The sequence below is a fragment of the Physeter macrocephalus genome, chromosome 4 (genome assembly GCF_002837175.3).
Source record: "Physeter macrocephalus isolate SW-GA chromosome 4, ASM283717v5, whole genome shotgun sequence".
In the NCBI taxonomy this organism is placed as follows: Eukaryota; Metazoa; Chordata; class Mammalia; order Artiodactyla; family Physeteridae; genus Physeter; species Physeter macrocephalus.
In genome coordinates, this window is record NC_041217.1 from 113,102,137 (window position 1) to 113,117,345 (window position 15,209).

Genomic DNA, 15,209 nt, shown 5'->3' on the forward strand with positions numbered 1-15,209 from the left:
TAACAGTGCAGAACTGGATAATTTATAACCAGATTTTTAAAAAAGGACAACTAATTCTACAACAACTGATTACCCTAATTTTTAGCTCCTGACACTCTTATTCCCACATTGATAATGTCTAAAATGATCAATCTTTGGGTTATTTTAAAATGCTACAAACTTAAATTTGCTAGGGAATGTCTGCCCTTTGAAGTATTTTGCATATATAGACACAATGAGATTTATTTAACTCTTTTTTGAATAAAGTTGAGCTGCTCAGATGAAATTTAATTTAAATTTAGTTGTTTCAAATTTATGATTTATTAATATAACTGAATTTCTTCTTTGTTTCAACACCATGAATAGTTTAAAATTTCTTCAAAAAAGTATCAAGAACTATTTTTAGAATAAATAAAATGCTATCAGATCATAATTTCCTACTTATATGAAAAAGTAAAATATTTGCCTCAGGCAAAATATATCTGCAGTTACCTAATATCATATTATTTTATTTTTATTATTATTTTTTTTGCGGTACGCGGGCCTCTCACTGTTGTGGCCTCTCCCATTGCGGAGCACAGGCTCCGGACGCGCAGGCTCAGTGGCCATGGCTCACGGGCCTAGCCGCTCTGTGGCATGTGGGATCTTTCCGGACCAGGGCACGAACCCGTGTCCCCTGCATCGGCAGGCGGACTCTCAACCACTGCGCCACCGGGGAAGCCCTATTATATTATTTTAAATGTTGTTTACATGATGACTTGAGTTCAAGTAAATTTGTGGAGTGAAAGAGCATAACAAACATATACAATTTTCAGTAGACTCCTGCATTTTCATAAGTGGCTGGGGTTTGACTTATTATGTTAATATACATTGTATCTTTATTAGTCCAGTTGTGAAATTCTTAAATCATCATTTTATCCTTTTCTAGGCTCTACCATGATTACTACAAGATTATGGACAAGCCATTCAGATTTGGGTTTTTTGTTTGTTTGATTCCACTTAAATGGGTAATGCCATTATTATCTGCTGTAAGTTATTTTAAAACTATTGATTGAACAAAACTAAATAGGATAACCTTAAGACAAACAATACATATTTGTGGGGATAGGAATACTTCCAAATTTCACGGAAGCACCCTGGAATTCCTTTTCCTCTCTAATTCTCTGTATGTAAAATTCTTGTTTTGTTTTGTTTTGTTTGAATTTATATATGCTACCACGACCATGGAGCATGTAGTACTTCAGTAGTCTAAATTCCTTATTCTTCTTTCTTAAATTTTGTTTTCCATAGATTAGCTCTACCCATGTACCTTATAAAGAACTGCAATATCTTAACTATTCCAGCCCCTAATCTATTCCGCACTGCCTGTCAATCACATCACCTTCCAAGGTACTTCACTGGACACAAATCAAGTTTGACTCAAGTCTACTTCTAATCAATAGATACTTATAGATTGCTTTAGTATACCTAAATCACTTCCCAGAAAATATCTCACCATCTCATTTCTAATGGGAAAACATTAGATGAGATTTCAATCTGGGCCACTAAAGGAGAAAGGCTAATGTACTCTTCTGGTCCACTGGGGGCCTAAACTCCACGTACTTCTTACATGAAATGGCAAAATGTTTTCTCTCAAGTCAAAGACACACACAATGGGAACATTTTAACTGGGAGCTGTGTGGAATGAAGGAAAACAGCTGAAGGAAGTGCACACTGCCAGACGGTTTGGTTTCAACACCGCAGAAAGCTTATGCCTTTCAGTGTGGACAGGCAAGCAAGTTCTGAAATCACAAGTGCCTCTTTGAAATAAAACTGTCAGGAAATCTTTTTTTTCCCCCCTTTTCTTTAGTAAGTCAACAGCAAATGTGGCTACTACTGGTACTCTGAATGCCATAAAAACACAGTCCATTTATTACCCATAATCCAAAGATATTTATTCCTCTAATAAGATAGTTAAATAGTATGCTAAGCAGCTGCTCTTAACAATCTATCCTGTTCTGTAGCTAAAGGGAGGACTGACAAAATTTGTAATTATATGTTGCACTTTGCAGTTAAAATACTCTCAATACAGGTCATCTTATTTAATCTCCATAGTTGCGCTGTGAGAGTTAGTGTGTCCTTGAACCACAGTCAGGAAACTGAGGTTCTGATCGGTGAGGAAGTTGCCTGTGTTCAAACAGCTGGCATCTCTGAGATGTATCTTTAAACATGGCCAGAAGATTCCGGAAGCTGCCTTCTTTCCATTATATTATACACAAAAAAGGATTACTTAGGTCTACCATTTTATCAGTACTTTTCTGATATTTTAAATGAAAATATAATTCTGAAAAGTAATGAATTTTGTTTTAGGTGACTCCCAGGTAGAATTGCACTGTTTCTCAGGCCATGCTGCAGGTTGACCTGCTACACTCTGCCTAATGTTAAACTCTGCCTGAATAAGGATGGAGACTATTGCAGGACATTCACTTCAGGGGTTTTGCTAAAACCAGATGTAGACTAGAGTCAACTGAGCTTGTAGTCCTCAGTATCTTCTGAGAATACTTTCTTGACTGTGATGGATACCTTCTAAGATGGCTCTTAGTGATTCCCCTCCTCCTGGTATTCATGTACAGTCCTCTCCCCTGGAGTATGGGATGAACCTAGTGACTTGCTTCATATGAATGAAATATGGCAAATGAGATGGTGTGTCACTTCCGAGATCAGGTTACAAAAAGACTCTGGCTTCTGTCTTGCCCACCCTCTGTTGTTCTCTTGCTTGTTCATCCTGATGGAAGCCCAGCTGCCATTCTCTGGGCTCCCCTGTGGAGAGGCCCACGTGGCAAGGAACAGAGGAAGTTTCCAGCCAACAGCTGGTGAGAAACTGAGGCCTTTAGTCCAACAATCCACAAGGAACTGAATCTTGTCAATAGCCATCTGAGTGAACTTGGGAGTGGCTCCTCTTCTAGTCTAACCTTGAGGTGACTGTGGCTCTGGTGCTCACCTTGACTGCAGTCCTGGAAGGACCTGATCCAGAGGACCCAGTTAAGCTGTGCCCAAATTCCTGACCCACAGAAACTGTGAGGTAACATATTTGTTGCCTTAAACTGCTAAGTTTTGGGAGTAATTTGTTACACTGCATTATATAACTAATACATCGACTTAACAGAATTCCTTTTTCCTACTCTTTATGTATGCAATACCCCTCTCACATTCCAGAATTAATTCTGGAAAAGGATTTGACATCAGTAACTATGAAAACTGTACAGTGGATAAATTCATTGCTTTGGAGTTAGAAACATCTGGGCTGTGTCTGGATATGCCATTTACTAGCTCTGATACAATGAGGAAGTTATTTAATGTCTCTGATTCTCCCTTTATTCATCTGTGAAATGATCTACATGACCTACCTCATAGGTTTTTTTTTTTTTCTTTTAAGTGAGATCATGAAAACAAAACAAAAATGTTTAGTATATAGTAGGCACTCAGAGTGTTAGCTATTTTTATGACAATTATTCCTTAATTTGAATTTTAATCTATTAACTACATCTACCCATTTTGGTTTCTAACATCCTTATTCTTATGGAAAGACTTAATAATCAGTCACATTTTGTACATATCAATGAACTAATATAAGCCATCCCTTTGGATAGCAGGAGCCTAGGGAACACACAAAGTGGGTGGGTGACTGCTTCCCTTATTTTGATATTGCTTACTGACAATACATGGTCAGGTTAGGTGGTGGTGAAAAACTATATTATTTCCCATAGCTTAAACTCTGCTTTCTCCGTTATAACTATGCATATTTGGATGTAACTGCAATATTTTTGCATATACAAATACTTGTACAGGAAGAAGAAATTTGGTACGTATATGTGACGTTCCTTGTTTGAGATTAAGCTTCTCATAGGCAGGATGGAGATTTATTAAATGAAATAGAGGGAATGTTAGCATTAGAGTTAGGAGACTTGAAATTTTTTTAAAAAATTATTTATTTATTTTATTTTTGGCTGCGTTGGGTCTTCCTTGTTGCGCACGGGTTTTCTCTAGTTGCGGCAAGCAGGGGCTACAGTTCGTTGCAGTGCGTGGGCTTCTCATTGTGGTGTCTTCTATTTGTTGTGTAGCACTGGCCTTAGGTGCTTGGGCTTCAGTAGTTGTGGCACGTGGGCTCTGTAGTTGTGGCTCGTGGGCTCTAGAGCACAGGCTCAGTAGTTGTGGCACATGGGCTTAGTTGCTCCACGGCATGTGGAATCTTCCCGGGCCAGGGCTCGAACCCATGTCCCCTGCATTGGCAGGCAGATTCTTAACAACTGGGCCACCAGGGAAGGCCGAAGACTTGAATTTTATTTTCTCTTTAGGTAGTAGATTCCTCATTGGAAGAAATAAAAGGGGGGTTTTATTTTATTTTATTTTTAATTAATTAATTTATTTATTTATGGCTGTGTTGGGTCTTCGTTTCTGTGCGAGGGCTTTCTCTAGTTGTGGCAAGCGGGGACCACTCTTCACCGCAGTGCACGGGCCTCTCACTATCGCGGCCTCTCTTGTTGCGGAGCACAGGCTCCAGACGCGCAGGCTCAGTAATTGTGGCTCACGGGCCCAGCCGCTCCGCGGCATGTGGGATCTTCCCAGACCATGGCTCAAACCTGTGTCCCCTGCATTGGCAGGCAGATTCTCAACCACTGCGCCACCAGGGAAGCCCCAAAGGGGGGTTTTAGCTGTAAAATTCTGTTATAGTTTGTCTGCATTGGAAGTCACCCAGGTATGTATAAAATAATGCCATCTATGCCATGTATGTCACTAATAAGACAAACAAAACAAGTTAATTGTATATTGACCATTCTTTGAGCTTCTCTTCTTTATCTCCTCTCTTTCTTCCTCTTTTAGATAATGCTTTCCCCAAAAAAAAAAAAGAGGCTGGTAATTAACTCCAAATGATATTATTCTATTCCCTAAGTAATCAAAGAACTCCCATTAAAAATGGAAATAATTGTGAGCTGAATACAAGGAGTATGTCAAGGAAGAGCAATAAAAGCCATTCTAAAATATTTGGCAAGACACAAAAATAATCTAAGTGCATGATAATAATTGGTGTGTAACGTCTTAAAACAGAAGCCAAGTTACAATGATTTTCATTAGATGCCTCTCAGATCCTATGGGTGACATGAGCCCATTTCCTCTGTCACATTTCTGAAGACATAATTGCAGGAAACACTGTAAACAGTTTAACATTCACAGGTCATACTGAGAAATGTTTATAGATACTGACAGCTAAATACAACGTATCACAGTGGCATCCACCTAACAATGAGTTCTGCAAATCAAAGGCAAAAAGTCAAGCTTTGCTATGGTAATGAAGAAATATAGACATATTCATTGAATGAACGAATGAATGAATGAGTGAATGAATGAATGAATGAATAAAATGCTTTCCAGAATTACAGGTTTGTATGACATATTATATAAATATTATTAATGAAACAATTTTTCTTTAATAATATTTAAGTTAGAAACTCCTCGGATTTAGAAATTAAATAACAATCAACCCAAAATAGGAAAAGCAATTCTCTAAAGACTTTACTGGACAGACAGTAAATATTTAAAAAATTTCCTAATATTCACAGAATGTTATCAAATGTTTTTTTAAAAACTGAAGGATTCATGTAGTTTACAAAAAAAAATAGAATTAAATTTGCTAAAATCTTAAATAATAGAAATATCTACTAGGAAATAGCAACAAATAAACCAAGTCTCTATATAAATTATATTTTCCAGCTGACAATGTATAATTTAATATTTAGGGCTAAGTGGAAATCAATAAAATGTATTTACATTGATTGGACATAAGAAAAATTTAAATGTGGATATAAATAAAAGTTTGCATTAGAAAAAAAGGGTTAATTTTTCAATATTTGTTAGTTACACTGAACATGTACATTAAACATGTCAGTGCATTAAACATACAGAGTCTGGGTGTAATTGTTTCCTAGTCTTTAAATGAAAATATGTGTGGGTGGAATAGATATATTTATATACACACACTTGAGAATTTATATACAGAACAAAGTTGCTAGTGTTTCTAATTGAATTACCTTTCTTATCTACTTAAGAGCCTCAAAAATTGTTTTAACTACTGTATATTTTATCTATGCACTTCCCTCCTAAATGGCCTCTTTTTTGTACAATTTGGTTTCCCCTTTCTACTCTTATTTCCCCATCTTCTATTTATTATTTATTAAATTGTACTTTACAGCTAAAAATACATATTGGTGATTGTGAATGATGATTAGATTCCTTAGAAAGCCATTTATGCACTTGTTCTTGTACCTTAAAAACTACGATGTTTAAATACTTTACCTTCTTCAAGAAAGATTTGAGGGCTTCCCTGGTGGCGCAGTGGTTGAGAATCTGCCTGCCAGTGCAGGGGAGACGGGTTCGAGTCGTTTTAGCTGTAAAATTCTGTTATAGTTTGTCTGCATTGGAAGTCACCCAGGTATGTATAAAATAATGCCATCTATGCCATGTATGTCACTAATAAGACAAACAAAACAAGTTAATTGTATATTGACCATTCTTTGAGCTTCTCTTCTTTATCTCCTCTCTTTCTTCCTCTTTTAGATAATGCTTTCCCAAAAAAAAAAAAAGAGGCTGGTAATTAACTCCAAATGATATTATTCTATTCCCTAAGTAATCAAAGAACTCCCATTAAAAATGGAAATAATTGTGAGCTGAATACAAGGAGTATGTCAAGGAAGAGCAATAAAAGCCATTCTAAAATATTTGGCAAGACACAAAAATAATCTAAGTGCATGATAATAATTGGTGTGTAACGTCTTAAAACAGAAGCCAAGTTACAATGATTTTCATTAGATGCCTCTCAGATCCTATGGGTGACATGAGCCCATTTCCTCTGTCACATTTCTGAAGACATAATTGCAGGAAACACTGTAAACAGTTTAACATTCACAGGTCATACTGAGAAATGTTTATAGATACTGACAGCTAAATACAACGTATCACAGTGGCATCCACCTAACAATGAGTTCTGCAAATCAAAGGCAAAAAGTCAAGCTTTGCTATGGTAATGAAGAAATATAGACATATTCATTGAATGAACGAATGAATGAATGAGTGAATGAATGAATGAATGAATAAAATGCTTTCCAGAATTACAGGTTTGTATGACATATTATATAAATATTATTAATGAAACAATTTTTCTTTAATAATATTTAAGTTAGAAACTCCTCGGATTTAGAAATTAAATAACAATCAACCCAAAATAGGAAAAGCAATTCTCTAAAGACTTTACTGGACAGACAGTAAATATTTAAAAAATTTCCTAATATTCACAGAATGTTATCAAATGTTTTTTTAAAAACTGAAGGATTCATGTAGTTTACAAAAAAAAATAGAATTAAATTTGCTAAAATCTTAAATAATAGAAATATCTACTAGGAAATAGCAACAAATAAACCAAGTCTCTATATAAATTATATTTTCCAGCTGACAATGTATAATTTAATATTTAGGGCTAAGTGGAAATCAATAAAATGTATTTACATTGATTGGACATAAGAAAAATTTAAATGTGGATATAAATAAAAGTTTGCATTAGAAAAAAAGGGTTAATTTTTCAATATTTGTTAGTTACACTGAACATGTACATTAAACATGTCAGTGCATTAAACATACAGAGTCTGGGTGTAATTGTTTCCTAGTCTTTAAATGAAAATATGTGTGGGTGGAATAGATATATTTATATACACACACTTGAGAATTTATATACAGAACAAAGTTGCTAGTGTTTCTAATTGAATTACCTTTCTTATCTACTTAAGAGCCTCAAAAATTGTTTTAACTACTGTATATTTTATCTATGCACTTCCCTCCTAAATGGCCTCTTTTTTGTACAATTTGGTTTCCCCTTTCTACTCTTATTTCCCCATCTTCTATTTATTATTTATTAAATTGTACTTTACAGCTAAAAATACATATTGGTGATTGTGAATGATGATTAGATTCCTTAGAAAGCCATTTATGCACTTGTTCTTGTACCTTAAAAACTACGATGTTTAAATATTTTACCTTCTTCAAGAAAGATTTGAATTGGTTGTGTTTTTACATAAGAAATGCAAACTTTTGTATTTTGTGATTTGCCCAAAAAGGCATAAAGTTTTGGCTGAACATAACAAAACAAAACAAAGCAAAATCTTGCTTTTCTAAGCTCAGGATGGTCTTAGCTCACATTAGAATGAGGCCAGGATAGAGAATGTTAATTGTTTCATGGAAATCCTATAACTAAAGTAATATCCACGTAAAATGAAAAATTTTATTGGATTTAAACAGAAAGAAAAAAACAATGAAAAGCGAGAAAAGGATTAAAAAATGAGAAATCTTACAACCAATATTTATTTAGCACCTATTATGGGTCAGGTTCTGTTCCAGGTCCTTGGGTTATATTAATGAAAAAAATGAACAGAAAATCTCTGCTCTCTTGAGGCTTACTTTCTTGTGGGGGGAGGGGCACTTGGGTGAAGAGAGGGACACAGTAAATAACAAACATAATAAACTATATAGTATGTTAGAAGGTGATATGTGTGAAAGATAAGAGAAAATGTAGAGCAGGGTAAGGGAAATTGACAGTATGTGGAGGCAAGTGAGGGAAGGGGTGATGCAAGTGGTATTATATAGGGGAGCAATGGTAGGTAAGTCTTGCTGAGAAAGTGACATTTGAGCAAACACTTGAAGAAACTAAGGAAATTATCCCAACAGATATCTGAAGAAAAAGCATTTGAGGGATAGCAAATAACTTCAATGAAAACCCTAAGGTTGCAGTGGGTCTGGTAAAATCAAGGGACATCAGGAAGGTAAATGTTGCTGGAGCAGAGGTAGCAAAGGGGAGTGAAGGGAGGTGGGTTGGAGGGGAATGGGCTTGGGAGTGGGGTGGTGGTGCAGTTCATTTACTTGTAAGCCTTTGTGAAGACTCTGACTCCGACTCTGACTCCTGATTGGCCAATCCTTTGTCCTTGCCGGCACCTCCTCCCTCTCCTTCTTCTTCACCATTGTCACCTTCATGTCCAAGGCATTTATTGAACACTTATCTTAATTTGAACGATAATAAGATTCTAAAGCTTTAGGAGTATATTTCCACAGTTTCCTTAGTCTTATCAACTCTGTTCAACCCAAAGATATGTGTTGAATTCCTAATATGTGCAAAACTGTGTATTAGGCATATTTTAAAAAATAGAGACTGTAGCAGTCTATTGGACGCTTACCATAGAATATGATTCTCTAGACTTCTATTGAAGAGGACAATACTAAGTGTTTTATATGTAGTAAGTCGGTCCTCCCAGCAACCTTGTAAAATGGATGCTATTATTTTTCCATTTTAAAGATAAGGAAAATGGGCTTCCCCGGTGGCGCAGTGGTTGAGAGTCCGCCTGCCGATGCAGGGGACATGGGTTCGTGCCCCGGTCCGGGAAGATCCCACATGCCGCGGAGCGGCTGGGCCCGTGAGCCATGGCCGCTGAGCCTGCGCGGCCGGAGCCTGTGCTCCGCAACGGGAGAGGCCACAACAGTGAGAGACCCGCGTACCACAGAAAAAAAAAAAAGAAAAAAGATAAGGAAAATGATGCACAGAAAGGTTAAATAACTCATCCAAGATACACAGACAGCAATAGAACTGAAACTTGAGCTCAGGTATTTTTGACTCCAGAGTCTATGTTCTTGACCATTCACAATACTGCCTTCTCTTGCTATAATCCTCTACAATACTCATACTCTTTGAAATATTTTGTTTAGTCACTTGTTCATTCACCAAGTGTTTGCTAACATCCTACTGTTTGCTCAGCCCTGTTAGGCATTGTAGAGATAGGGCAGCTGCAAGTCTCACACAAGTGTCTTTGTGTGAATTAGAAAAAGTTGTGTCTTCCTCACGGCACTTGACTTCCTTCTGTCTAAAAAGTACCATAATATTCTGATCTTTTAAGAGCAAGATATTTAACTGCCATTGTTGCAAAACTGTCATAATAAATACACAAAATTGTATATAAGTCCAAAGGTAGAATAAATATGAAAGCCAAAATATTAAAGGTGTTTATGATATAAATAATGCCTCGAGATGTGATGACTCTGTGAAATGCACAACCTGAAGTGATGTACATGACGCCCCTATATGAGCCAAATAAAAGACATAAACATTGCTCCTAGAGATGAAAAATTTAACCACTCGTAGGTCAGGAAACTCATTTCTTTTCTACAAGACTTTTTGGGGCTTTATTGATAGACTCTTTCAAAATCTTTTTGTATGAACTCAGATAACTTAGCAATGTTGAAAATTATTGTTTGAACAGTAATAAGACACTAAAGTTTTGGAGTGTATTTCTGCCATTCTTTTGGGATTGTCTCTTATTCTTGTCAGTTCTGTTCAGTTAAAAAATACATGTTGAATTCTAAACAAGTGAAAAACGGTGACATAGGCATATTTAAAAAACATGGGCCATAGATTATTGGGCACAGACCACATAACTGTGATGCACTAGAGCACTATTGAACTGTACATGATACCAATTCTTCATAGTATTTATATCCTTCACGACTGACATTAATCAGTTATCTACTTAAGAGAGTTTTTTTCTCTCATGAAGATCAGAGCATACCTATGCCATTAATTTTATATTAATTAGCACTTTTCCTCAAGAGATTTTAAAGTATGACTGGTTATTAATTCCAACTTCACAAATTACAAAAAAAAGCAGGTTCAGGGCTGCTAATGGTGGGGCCAGTTTCAAACGCAGGAATTTCTGACCCCAAAGTCCATCAGGCTAGGTTGCCTCTCCGCATATGGTGGGAGGATGCCTAAGCCCCCATACCTCTTGCAGGCTGATAGAAAAATTTGAGGTGAAGATTATAGAAGTAAGAGAGAGCACACGGCCAGAATGACAGCCTGGGAAGATCCCGCCCCAGCCAGATTCCAGCTTGCTTACGCCTACCCAGACTAGGCACAACACCTATTGTTTAGCAGCCAACTCAAATGGCTGAACGCTGAACTATAATATTAAATGCATGAAATAGTCCCAGAATTTGCTGCAAGGTTCATTATATCACTCTTCTTCTCCATCTGTACTTGCTTTTAGGCTTAGATATAGTGCTTCTGAAAGGGTAATTTGAAGATATCAGGGGGTATGAAATAAGAATAACAAACACATATTTGTAGTTAACCAGGTGCCAGGTACTATTATAAGCACTTTATTATATTAACTCATTTAGGAAGTGAGAATCAGGCCTTTTTTTTTCCCCCTAAGAACAAATTTTAAGAGCCTAGGCCAAACTTGGAAATATACTGGAGTTGAAAGGCTGGGTAAAGTAATGAATATAAAGGAAACTTTGCATCTCAAACTCTCCAATGTGGCAATGTGACCCTGAAGGCATTGTCAATAAACCAGTGGGTGAGATGTTTCAGTCATAGGAATAAGTGAAACCATACTTATGAAAGGTGTTATAACTTCATATAATTCCTTCATTCAAATGGTCATTTATTTTTTACTTTTTCATTTAGTCTATAAATGACTAATTTGAGAAATAATCCATCCGGGGTGTTATCACAAAGAAAGTAAGACTTTCTTGTAGCGGACGAAAATAATTTTTCTTTTTTATTTATTTTTTTAGTTCTTTTCCTTCTTAAAAAACAAAAAACAAAAAGAAAAAACACTGTCTATACTGTTTTACCTACCTTATTGTAAGCCTTAAGAACAAGAGCTAAGATGAATAACTCTGAGTTTTTAGCATTTACCCTTCTACTTTGCACATGGAAGATTTCATTCATTTATGGTTGATGATTCACTGATGGATTTTTGAGCACCGGTTTTTTTGAGCACCTACTATGTGCCAGGCATTGGGTTAGGCAAGGAGGTATGATGGCAACTAACACACAGTCCCTACTGAAATTGTCATTGTACAGAGAAGCCAGACAATAAATAGGCAGTTTCATTAAATATAAAGACAATGAAGGGCAATATAAGGGTGTTCACTAAAACAGAAGTACTGAACTCAGACTAAGGTGAAAAGGGAGGACTTCCCAGAGAAGGTGACAAATATTCTGAGATCATAAAGAAAATAATAGTTAAGAGGAGAAAGGGCAGGACAGATAAACGGAACTTCAGGACCAAGGTCTTGGACCCAATAGCAAGAGCTCAGTCTGTTCTGGGTACCTTACATATTCCTTGTGTTTAGAAGGAGAGTGAGGTTTTGACTGGTGAGACTAGAGAGGTAAGCAGGAGACAGCTCAAAAAGGGAACCCTGCCAACATTTGTTTTTGATGCTGATGAGGCCCTTGGTAAGTTCATGATTCCAGTTAGAATTCCTATAGGTGTGGCTGAAAAGGTGTCCACACAGACAAGTCATTATGACAATCACCAACTGCCTCTCACAGAGGACAGAACAAAAGGCATCAGGGTGTTCTCATTACAAGTTAATCCAGGGAGCAGTGTAAAATGGGTGAAGAATTCAGGAGTCATCAGTGTCTGAATCTGTCTGCTATAATTGTCAGAGTATTAGAAGAAAGGTGGAATCTGGTCAGTAGGTGGGTATTTTTCATATTTTCCAAACTTGTTTGGATATCATCTATGTGACCTTTAGATAAATATAACCTGAATTTTATAAACTACCTACCCAGACCTAAGCAAAATAGCTTTTGTTCTATTTGCATTTTTGCAAATTAAGCATCATCTGAAGGTATATATCTCATTGCAAGCAGCTTTTGCTTCTCTCAACCTTTCCTGGCTCTAAAAACGTTTCTCCAATATGCGCTAGGTACTGAACTTTGAAGAAGGGTCCTCTGTAATAACAATAAAGTTTAATGGTGCATAACTTTGAGAGACTGACAAATTTCCAGCCAAAGTATTGATTCTTACAGAATTTATGAAGCACATGCTCTATTCTGTGTCATTATGGTCCATTTTTGGCTGAAAGAATCATGTAAAATAGATTTTTAAATGAGTGGTAATAGCCAGACGTAAAGAAGGTATTGACGTGTGTCATGAAGGGTGAAATAGCATGCCGGATTAACGCATATAACAAATCAAAAACAACAGTACCCTCTACTACTGCAAATATAAATTTGCTTTTGCTTTTAATCATCCCTCCTATTTACTACTTTGCACATTTACAATTTCCTTTCTTACAGACCTCTTTTGAAGAACATTAACTACGTGTAAAATTTTTGCATAGTTGCATAGACTGCTTTGGGGAATACTAACAGTTTAGAAACTTGAATTTGGCAAAGTAATTTGCTCTTATATGTAAATAATGTCCTTTGTAAATAATGCTAAAAGCTTATAATCTAATCTTTATTACATGCATATAAATGACATGTTTAGTGGATTAATATTTAAATCTTTTTATGAATTCAACAATTTTAAAGTACTACTGGAAATTTTTGTTTGTTTTTCAGAAGCATAAAAATTTATTTTTCCTTTATGACTTCCAGCTAAGCTTTTTTTTTCCTGTCCCCAAATGCTCTCATGGAAGACATCCTTGCATCTAACTTGTTTTGAAAAAGTATAGAATCTACGGCCAAACCACCCTGAACGCACCCAATCTTGTTTGAAAAAGTACAGAATTTATTCCTCTGGTCCTCTGCTGCCTATTTTTGCCCTGTTCATCTTAATGCCTGCTATGAATTAGTTTCTCAAGAAACAATTGAAATGTAAGTCTTTTTTTCTATTTTGACACACTGGGGAAAAAGTGGCTTTCAAAAATAATACTATTCAAAAATAATAATTTAAACTTTGATTTTACTATTCACTTTGGAATACATGTTTATTAAATGTATATCTCCCCCACAGAGTAATCAATACAGATTGTGTAGTACATTACAAGGAAACCATGTCTGAGGTTATTAGAAAAATTAAATGCCTTTAGTTTTGCTTACTTGAGCAATATGTGAAAATTAACAGTTTAAACCCTTTCAGGCATCGGACCAGACTTAGCCTTAGTCAGAACTCATGGTGTGACTAGGCTTTGTTTCTTCTTTCTTTTCCTCTTCTCCCCTTCCCTCCCCTCCCCTTTCCTTCTCATCCCTTCCCTTCTCTTTTCTTCTCTTCTTTTTTAACTTATCTGGTTAGCATTTACCTAGTGAACATCAAATTACCTGAAATCCTAATTTTATAGACTAACATTTATAGAGAGATAGCCACATTGAGAGGGGAGACAGAGGGAAAAGGGAAATGAGTGGCTATGGCTTTCTCTGAAAAGTAGTTCAGTGTTTCCATCACATTCCAGAAACCTTTTTAGAGCTAGAAAGAGAGGTCACCCAGGTCTAACTGTGCTATGGACCAACGAATCCCAGGCACAGATACATCTCCCTCACATCCAGAAACCCCGAGAGAATATGTTAAATCCTTTTCAAACAACTGCTTTTCAACAATTTAGGAGTTTATCAGCCTAACAAAAAAAGAACTTGGCAGGAAGAAAAAGGCTGAGACTCTCAATAGACTCTTCTAGGGCCTGGTAGAGCCTGAAGAGCTCTTCAGGGTCTTAGTCAACAGTGAACAGAGGAGTTTAAACTAGCGCATTCATCTATACCACAAGTGAGAGATATTGGTCTTCACATAAACGTTTTTCCCAGGCCAAATGCAGACAAATTCAAATAAAATAGGCCAAGTCCTGGCTGGAAGATTAGAACAACAGATCAGGGAACAGGAAAGTGAATCCCCCCCTCCAGTGCAGTATCTCATGAGCAGTCCCATTTACACCCTACTGTTCACCTGGGGGTGTTTCAATTCACGGTGTCTGTGTTCAGAGGTTTTTCAACTTGAGATTTTTTTTTTTTTAAGAACAACTTTTTTTTTTTTTAGATGGAGAATTTTAATTAAATTGGCATATTAAAGACCAAAAAGATAAAGTGGACATTGTCAGTGTATCTTCAGCCCTTGCCTTAACAGGTGAATGAACACAACTTGAAACACAGGTGAATCTTGCTGGTCTATGAGACAGTGAAGGGAGCTTCTCAATATTTAAATATATTAATATAACCAGTTATAGAAATCTAAATATAAAACCAATCTCCTATAGGGTTTGAGAAGGCATTCACCATATCCCTGAAAAGTTTAACATTCCTTATTCAAGTTTCATCATCTCTTTAGAAGGGGAAAACAGTGATAGTACTTGCTGAACCAGAATTACTATCAAAATTTAAAAAGCTGACCATATTCATTTAGCCACAGCCAATCTTATTTAAATCAGGACAGAAATAT